The following is an 8,980-nucleotide window of genomic DNA, read 5'->3' on the forward strand; positions in this document are numbered from 1 at the left end:
CTGTACTGTTTGACGACTCTGACTGTACTGTTTAACTACTCTGACTGAGAGAGAGAGAGAGAGAGAGAGACAGAGAGAGAGAGAGAGCATTGACTAACAGGAAGTCAGACGGGAGAGTTTTTTGAGGTTAACAGCTTTTCAACTTATCATCATTATACTCATACGTCCAAATAATCAATAAAAGGGTAAAAGCATGAAGTGAGATCATCATAGTGACAAACAGCTCTGTGTAGGTGGCTGCTGTGTAGGAGAGGTGGTGGGGCCTTCTTTGTGTCTGTGTCCAGCGGCCCGTGGTCGGTGTGATACGTCCGGTGTGTGCTACGCCGTTAAATTAGCGCGTCACATTCAAAGCGCTCCCCGGTGCTGCCAAAGAGTTTGTGGTTTAAGGGGAGTACCATGTGCAGCCTCATAGAGTCACTAGCATGACTGTGGACTATGTTTGTTTTACTACACAAGTGTACTGTATGTGTGAGGCTCTGCAGCTCATTAATGAAGCGTGGACGTGTGATTATTATAAGAAAACCTCAAAGACACGATAGCCTTAATGTCACAGTTCCTCAGAGGAAGTTAGCCTTCTTGAAGTTAACATTAAATAGTCTTGAATACTTCACTGATCTGTGCGTGTGGGAGGAAGATGAATTACAAGATGCTCCTCCTGCCCCCCCCCCCCCCCCCCCCACATTATTAAATTCTGTTTTTCTGTATAAATTATACGTTGATTCTCTTCTGTATTTATGTTCTTGTTCTCTGTTTCCTTCCCATTTCCAGTGTTTATGCTAAGCTAGGCTAACTAGCTGCTCTCTGTAGCTCCACCTTCATTGTAGAGACTCGAGAGAGATATCGATCTGAACATCTGATAATCGGCAATCTCACAGAATGTTCCGGAAAACACATTGCGTCACTTTTGCGTCCTTTGACATTTGTAAAGATCTAAAGTGTGGAAACTAAAAAGTGGTACACGGCACATGACTAAATGTGTGAATGAAAGAGAAGTTGACACTGAATTAATACTCGAAGAAAGAAAACAAAAGGCCCTCAAATAAATTTAACGACTGTGACAGGCGACAAAATACAAACACCTTGTTCCTATGGTAATCGCTTTGTCTCAACATGTTTGTGTGCATCATCACACACATTAGGTATGAATATGAATCCAACTCCTGCTGTGCCGAGTGAAATGTGTGTGAAGTCAGGAACAGAACATTTCACGGTTAATTACTGTACAAATAACTTTCTTACATTGTCTTACAAAGTTTTTGTATTTTGGGTTTAAAGTAATGAAGCCAGCGCTCTCTCACACATACACATTTGTACTTCTGTATACAGTACATGCTCATTGATGTAATAATACATTCCCCGGCTTCAACTAAACTCTATCCTAAACACTAAAACCAAGTGACAACCATCAAACAGCCCTCTGGAGAGATTTCTTTCCAAAAATGTAAAAGAAAATGTGTCCAGTTTCTACAAATGTCCTCATATTCCACACATCTGTCCCGTTTTGCAAGCGTGTCCTCACTTTCTAAAAATGTCTCACTAACCTAAAATGTCGTCACTTTCCAAAATGTCCTCCGTTTCGAAGAGCAAAACTGTAATTGGCTCAATAAGGAGCTCACAAATATACTGTACCTCTATGGATATAAAGGGGTACACCTTTAAATTAAAGGACCGTATCAGCAGTTTTGCATGTTTTAGTTCATTAACTTAGTGCTGTGTATTTTAAATTTAGAAGAATCTCTTCCATTCCGTTGGCTTTTACTTGACATCAGAACATGAAAATCTAAGCTATTGTTAAGGATTGGGTCACACAAATTACACAAAAGAAACAACACGTTTCCTCACCCTGGAATCTAGCGGTTATTTATCCAGGTTATAATGCTTTAAACTGTATTGAATGATCATAATAATAATCCATTATTATAAAGAACAGCAGAGCTGAAAAAAGTCAGCACGCATGGTCAAAGTTCAAAGCAGAGTGCTGAATAATCTACGAGCCTTTTTTCACATGAAGCCTTCTATTCTTTAATGCGCTGCACTAGAGTCGGCCTGAACAGTCATCCTGTGAGAGGAGTCGATTCCTCACAGAGCGGCGCTGAGGTCGAAAGTTTAGTACAAAACAAAAACACTGTTTCTTGCATTGTTGTGACGCCGGAGATTTAATGATTTCAGAAGGCATCGTGGGATTTGGATACAGACTCAGAACTTGCTGAGCTTATCAATTATGAATGGTCTTAAGGGTAATGCTTGCACAATGAACATAATCTTTCTGGTTATCAGATTCTGGTTCACAATTTATTTACTCAAAAACGTTTAATTAAAAATGTTACAAACGCTTTGCCCTAACCCTAGGTTTATGAACAAGTCCTTCCATTGCCCTGTTTATCAAATACATCTTTAGCTGACAGACTGTCTACAGCCTTGCTAGCAGCTGGATGAAAGTACAGGGATGCCTAAAGTTATTTGGCTTCATCCTCTGGAGACCATGAATGTTTAAACCAAATTTTTTGGCAATCCGTCCAACGGTTGAAAGACATTTCAATCAAAACCACAAATGTTAATCTCACAGTGCCGCCAGAAGAAACGTCTGGGGATCGCCAAAGTTATTTGGTGTTATCCTCTGGGGACCATGAATGGTTGATAGATGTTTCACTCAAAACCCCAAATGTTAATCTCACGTTACTGACAGAAGGAGCGACTGGGGATTGCCAATGTTATTAGGCTTCATCCTTTGGGGACCATGAGTGTTTGCACCAAATTTCATAGATAGCGAAATGAGCGAAATGGTTGTTGAGGTATTTAGTTCTGGACCACAGTGGAGGGCAGATGGATAGACCAACAAGGCCATTCATGACATGACACCATGGCAGAAGAGAAAATGATACATGACATAAAAACATGGTACATGCAACAGCTGGCAACGATGAGCCCCAGGACACAAGATTACGACATGCATTTTTCATTTCACGGGGCCTCTTAGATTCTCAGCATCACGGCTCAGTAGTTTTGATGCTGTGTGTTTGTTAAGTAGAACAGCTTCCCCAAGGAGAGCAGAGGTCTTGAGTTCTGTGGGAACAACACAGCCTGTCACTTTACATTATCCCAGCGTTGAGAGGTTGAACCAGGCCACGGCCTCAGCTCTGTCTGCAGCTACCCTCAGCTTATTTTCTCTTTCAGTCCTCTGTGGGAATACGCTGCTGTTTGACTCTATGGACACGTGCATTAGCTAAGTGACAATGTCTACTTTTTTTCTCCACTAGGCGTCCACTAGGCAAAATCAAGCTGGCAGACACACAGCGCCATTACGTTACAAAGCGAATGTTAGGTTTAGTCAACAAAACCAACAGGTTTAGGGAAAACCGTCCCACTCTGGGACATCCATTGTCAAACACCGGTCTCATGGTTTATTGGACCCATCCAATATAAGTGGACTTTATCGATAATATTACTACGAAAAAGGATCCTAACTGACTTTCCATCGGCATTGTTTTCATTCTGAGCGACACACATTTGTGACTATTTCACCATCTGCAGTGATACTGGACTGGTTTATTTATCACCCTCGTTCAGCTCCCTCAGTCAGGTCATGGCAATTCATTTTGCTGCACTAGTAGATGCAACTGAAAAGCAATACAGTCCATATAAAAATAAATGACTGTTTGCAGTCATTTATTTTTAGACAAATCGGAGTGCATGAGGTTTGAAAGGACACCTCGGCAGACCGGACGCTCGCCTGCACCTCGTTTCCTCCGATTACATTCAGGTGTGAACACGCTTTATCATAATTTCGACTTTTAGGTTTGGATCAAGTACAAAACTTGAAGAAATCAATAAAAATGAATAGAGTTTACGGTCTGTTGACGGTGAGATAAGATAATATTGGAACAGGAAATCAGTTTCGCCCACCTGCAGCAGCTCTTAGTACGCGCTAATCTGAGATCAAAACAACCCAACACACACACACACACACACACACACACACACACACGGTTGGCTCTCCCAACATCTCAAAGTAATTTAGGGAAACAAACAGCAGTGGCTGCTGGGAAATAAAGACAGGATGAAAGGAGAATTGTAATGATCTCAATGTGGGACGTCTGCACGACGTCTGCACCCCTGAACCAAACCTCGGATGGATAAAAATGAATGAAACTCTCCAGTAAGATGTAACCAGACACAAGCTTCTTGTCACTGTAGAATCCAATAAAACAGAACACTCGGTCTATTGTACGTGTTCAGACTGCAAGTGAAGGCATTAGGCAGACCTCTCAATTGTCCTCATCTCCCATTGACTGACATCAGATCGACTTAAATCGAGTTAGTTGAAGAAACAGTTGGGGGATGAATATGTAAGTCACCACTGATTGGTTGGCCCAACATAAAACAACCTAGAATGGCTGATTTCTGGAGAGAATGCAGGTGATTGTGTGCAGCTTAAAGCTACAGAAAGAGATTCCATTGTGTTCAAGATAGTCAGAACGCTTCAATCTAAACCGCAGAGCCCCCTGGTGGACAATCACTCCGTGTTTGGTGTCACATGGGCTTCTGAGGTACACCTGTGCAATGGCCATGGAGCTATTTTGATGTACATTTGTACTATTTTAGCACCATATTTGGGTGAAAATCCCTCAGATTTCACTGACTTGTTGGAAGTCACCCAAGTTCAACCTGGATCTGTCCCGGCTTTGCTCAGTCTAAAACTATGAGCTTAGTTTAACATAAAGACTGCAAGTGAGGAAGACTTTTGAACGAGCCAGGCTGTTTCCTCCTGCCTCCAGTCTTTGTGCTATTCGTCTCCTGGCTCCAGCTTCATATTGTATTTAGTCACGGCTGATGTTTCTTAGCTGTGTCTACCTTTAGAGATTTATTTCAGAGAAAAGTTTCTGCAGAAAAACAGTTGAGAAGCAGCCTGTCCTCAACAGGATGGAAAGATGAGCCTGATGAAACTGTATTCCAGCTGATAAGAATGTTTGGATTTTCAAATCTTGTTTCTGCCTACAGGAAGTCGTTCATGCTTGTATCTTATTGGTTTAGATTCCTGGAGGACCCAGACCAGATCCCCTCTCAGGCCTCCACCAGAGGACACAAAGTCTTCTTTTAGCTCTCCTGGATATGAAAACTGCAATTTACAATTTTTCCCTTCAGCGCTGCATCGGCGACTTCCTGTGAACCCACAAAGACCGTCTCCTGTAGCCTGATACCTCTGTTCCATAGAGCTCAATTAAAACACACCAAGGAGCCGCGCTGTTGCACCGGGTTCATCGCTATGAACACACATATTGTAGTTTATTATGACTCACAGGTGGATTAATCCGCCGCTGAAAATTCCTCCTGTTTGTTTGATAAAAACTACAGTGAGCAGCTGTTTTAAGAGATTTCCGATGAAACTATATACGTGTGTTTTTAAAGATTTACGTCTTCGGTGAGCCTGAGAGACACGGGCAGGAAGTACTGAGAGACAGACTAACAGCGTTCTTCTCATGTGATTTGTTGACAGCGGGGCAAATAGGCTTATCCTTTAATGGAAGACTCACCTGAGAGCAGGTGTGAACCTGCGGTCAGGATTACACCGCTGCAGGACGGAAACATTAAAAACCTTTCACGCAAACAGTGGCAGAGAAAAAAGAAATGTTGCAACCTGGTTTGAACTGTGAGCGTGTGTGTGTGTGTGTGTGTGTGTGTTCAGCTAATGTGATGATAGAAAGTGTGCCGTTAATTATTCATTCAGTGATGGGAGAAGAAGTGCGTATCGGCTCCCTCCCGGCCTCAGTTCGTTTGGCACCCACTGTATTTTTCCTCAGTCAGTAAGTAATCGTGTTTTGTCACCGGGCTCTCGGTAAATAACGTGTTTGAGTCCAGTGCTGCTCCACATCTGGACCGTGAACCCACACTGCGGCTCACCTGATCCGATGTGCTGCCATCAGGGTGGCAAGCCAAACATTTGCACGCATTTACATAATGATGAATAGAAATTGGCATGCGACATTCTACATCTGAATTCATAATGAGTTAATCTTACGCCGCTCGCTCACGGGAGAATTTGGCTTATTTTCTAAATCACAAACCGGATCCGTCACGTGTCGGAGGAAAGCAGCGCGGCTGCTGAAGCGGATGACGTCGTGTGTTGTCTCCATAGCTGTCAGGTCGTGTTGTCGTAGAATATCCTACATTGCAATAATCCAGAAAGACGAAAAAAATACGTTATTGGTAATATATTTCAATTCCCTTCAACAAACAAAATGGCAGCTCTTCCAGTTTCTGTAGTTCGGTTGTGAGCCAAACAACCAAGGAAGCCAAGGAAGTTTCTGCCATTAATTAGTTTGAATCATTTTAATGAAGTGGCAGAACACCCCCATGTAGGTCAAGAGACAAGCTGGCTAATTATTATGCTGAAAGTGAAGCACATCCTGAGTACATGGAGATATATGGTCATTAAAACACCGGATATGTTGGTCCTGGAAGTGGTGCCGGCAGCACAGGGGGGGCAAGGTTTGTCCAAATGAGCTGTTTTCTGTTAGTTGTAGTTTTCCAGCTCTGATGAAAGTTTGTCTCACAAAGAGAGAGACAGACGGGGTTCTGTGTCCGTCAGACTTGATCTCGTTCACGTCGTATCCTGAAGCAGAAGGTTTGAGAAACGGTGTCTGTTGACGTCGTGTTACGCGGTAAACATTGTGTTTTAAAAGGTGGCAGTTAATGATGTAACACGTGGTCCACGTCGTGAAACGGTTGCTGTTAGGTTTATGCAATAAAACTACTTAGTTTTGGTTCGAAACAGCATCACGGTTTCGCTAAAAATAAGTACTTAAAAATCACTGAACCTTTGGTTTTGAAGGCAGGTTTCCTGTTGGACCCGTCCTCCACCCCTCCCTCCCAGACTCTCTCTCTCTTTACACCACGTCAGTCGCTCTGAGCTCTAATAATGAGGTGAACATTGGAGTTAGCCCTAAAGGGTGCCTGGTGCCGTGGCCCAATTTAACACCCATTAAACTACGACTTCATCACTCTTTCCCTTTTTCTGAAAATATTACGGATCCTCAGAGCAGGAATGTTGCTGAAACACATATTATGACCTATTAGAGTCCAGAAGTTTATAGATGTATTAAAATGAATGAATGTATCTTTGACGTGAACAGGTGCCACATTCACATGAAAAGGTTACTTTTCTAAACAAAAGACACAAAAAGGAGGAAGAGTAGAGTCTAGACTAGAGACTGAGTCATGATACATACATCAATCAGGAAAGCAAACAGAAAGATGTATTTATAAAGATGAATAAAGAAAGTTTATGATTCTCAATCAGCAGAAAGAGTGACGCTCCTCTGAGCTGCAGCTCGTCTGTGTGATTCACCAAAAAGTGTGTAGTTTGTAAGGCGACACGCTGAGATCCAGATAACCAGGCCGGCCCCCCATCCTCATCCTAACTTATTGTTAAATGTCTGCCTCCTGCTAGTTAAGAAGCCTGTAATCCGCGGAGGCCGACTGTGAAGTTTGGCATCGGCCCAGGGAAGGAGTGCGTCCTGTTCCTCGTCTTCCTCTGGCCTCTGGAGGTCTGAAGAGTGTTTCTGCCTCCGAGAGCTAATTAGTTCCACCGCGAGACCAGAAGGTCAGCATTTACATTACATGAGATATTAACCGGTGCTGCAGATAATGGTGTGTGTGTGTGGGTGTGTGTGTGTGTGTGTGTGTGTGTATGTGTGTGTGAGATTAACGTGGTGTAGAATTGACATGAGGTCACCTTATTAAGGATGAACAGTCACTGCGGCTGTGACACTTAAACTATGTGTGTTATGCATCATAATAAAAGCCATTAGGGATTAAATCCCCCTCAATCCATCAGCTGCATGACGGAGCTGCAAAGTGTGAGGAGCTATTTGGAGCCGCCCTCGTTCAGGAAGTAAAAGTCCAAATAATGTTTCACATCGACAACGTGAGAAACTCTCCTGGCTGAGTATCAGATCCAACGGCAACCCCCGAAATATCAAAAACACGCGATACAAGGCCGTTGGACTCTGGGGGTCTCCTCGGGTTTACTTCTCGCTCAAAGAATAAACTATTGCATCAAACTCTGACCGCGTCCAGGGATTTCTCTGGACATTTCTGGGACTCCAATAGCAGCAAAACAAGTGTTGCAGCAGTAGTTTTGACTTCATTGACTGGCCCAGCCTGACTGATCACCTCAGTCATCTCTGCCAGATAGAAAGACAAGGTTCCCCCCCCCAAAGTGCTTCTTCCGCCCCCTACTGTGTCTCCAGTTGAAGTCAATCCATAGAGACTGTTTGAAGCTAACACAGCCTGGATGTCAGACAGCAGTACGGGGGTTCAATTATGAAGAAAAGTGGAAGAAAGTTGTTATTCAAGGGAACAAAGGTCAGAAACGTCTGAACTTAATCATTTCAGGGGTGGAAACGTCAGCGTCTGAGACGGAACAGCGAGTCACATCACAAGGAGGAGATGACAAGAGAAAGAGGAGCAGAGGAAGATGATTAGTGTTTACAGATGAGAACAAGAGAGATGAGGATGAATAGGAAGTGTGTCTATTTTAAACGGTCTCTGTCTGTCTGTTGTCTGTGTGTGTGTGTCGGCTCTGATCGTTGGTGGAAGGTTTCCCGTTAAAGCATCGTCGTGTGTCTTTGTGATAGCTGTCAGAGGTAAATATCACCAGAGGCTGATACTGCCACACAACAAACATTAACCTCATTCAACAACACTAATAATCTCTCTGCCCTCACAATGTGTGAGCAGCAGCATTGAGACACAGACGGAGACAACCAGCCACACAGATGATTCGTAAGTCTTGAATAAAGATGAATCCGTTTGTTCACTCAGATTATCATAAAGTGCTGCTGGCGTCGGCTCGGTGGGTCTCTGGGTTTGTTTAACTGTAAACTCCAGATCGCTCCATGTGAAAGAAATATGAACTTTTCAATTCTAATAAAAATCAGCAAGAGACACCAGAGACGGAGACACAGCAGAGGTGGGGGGG

Source organism: Anarrhichthys ocellatus, unplaced genomic scaffold, assembly GCF_004355925.1.
Source record: "Anarrhichthys ocellatus isolate YVR2014 unplaced genomic scaffold, GSC_Weel_1.0 scaffold214, whole genome shotgun sequence".
In the NCBI taxonomy this organism is placed as follows: domain Eukaryota; kingdom Metazoa; phylum Chordata; class Actinopteri; order Perciformes; family Anarhichadidae; genus Anarrhichthys; species Anarrhichthys ocellatus.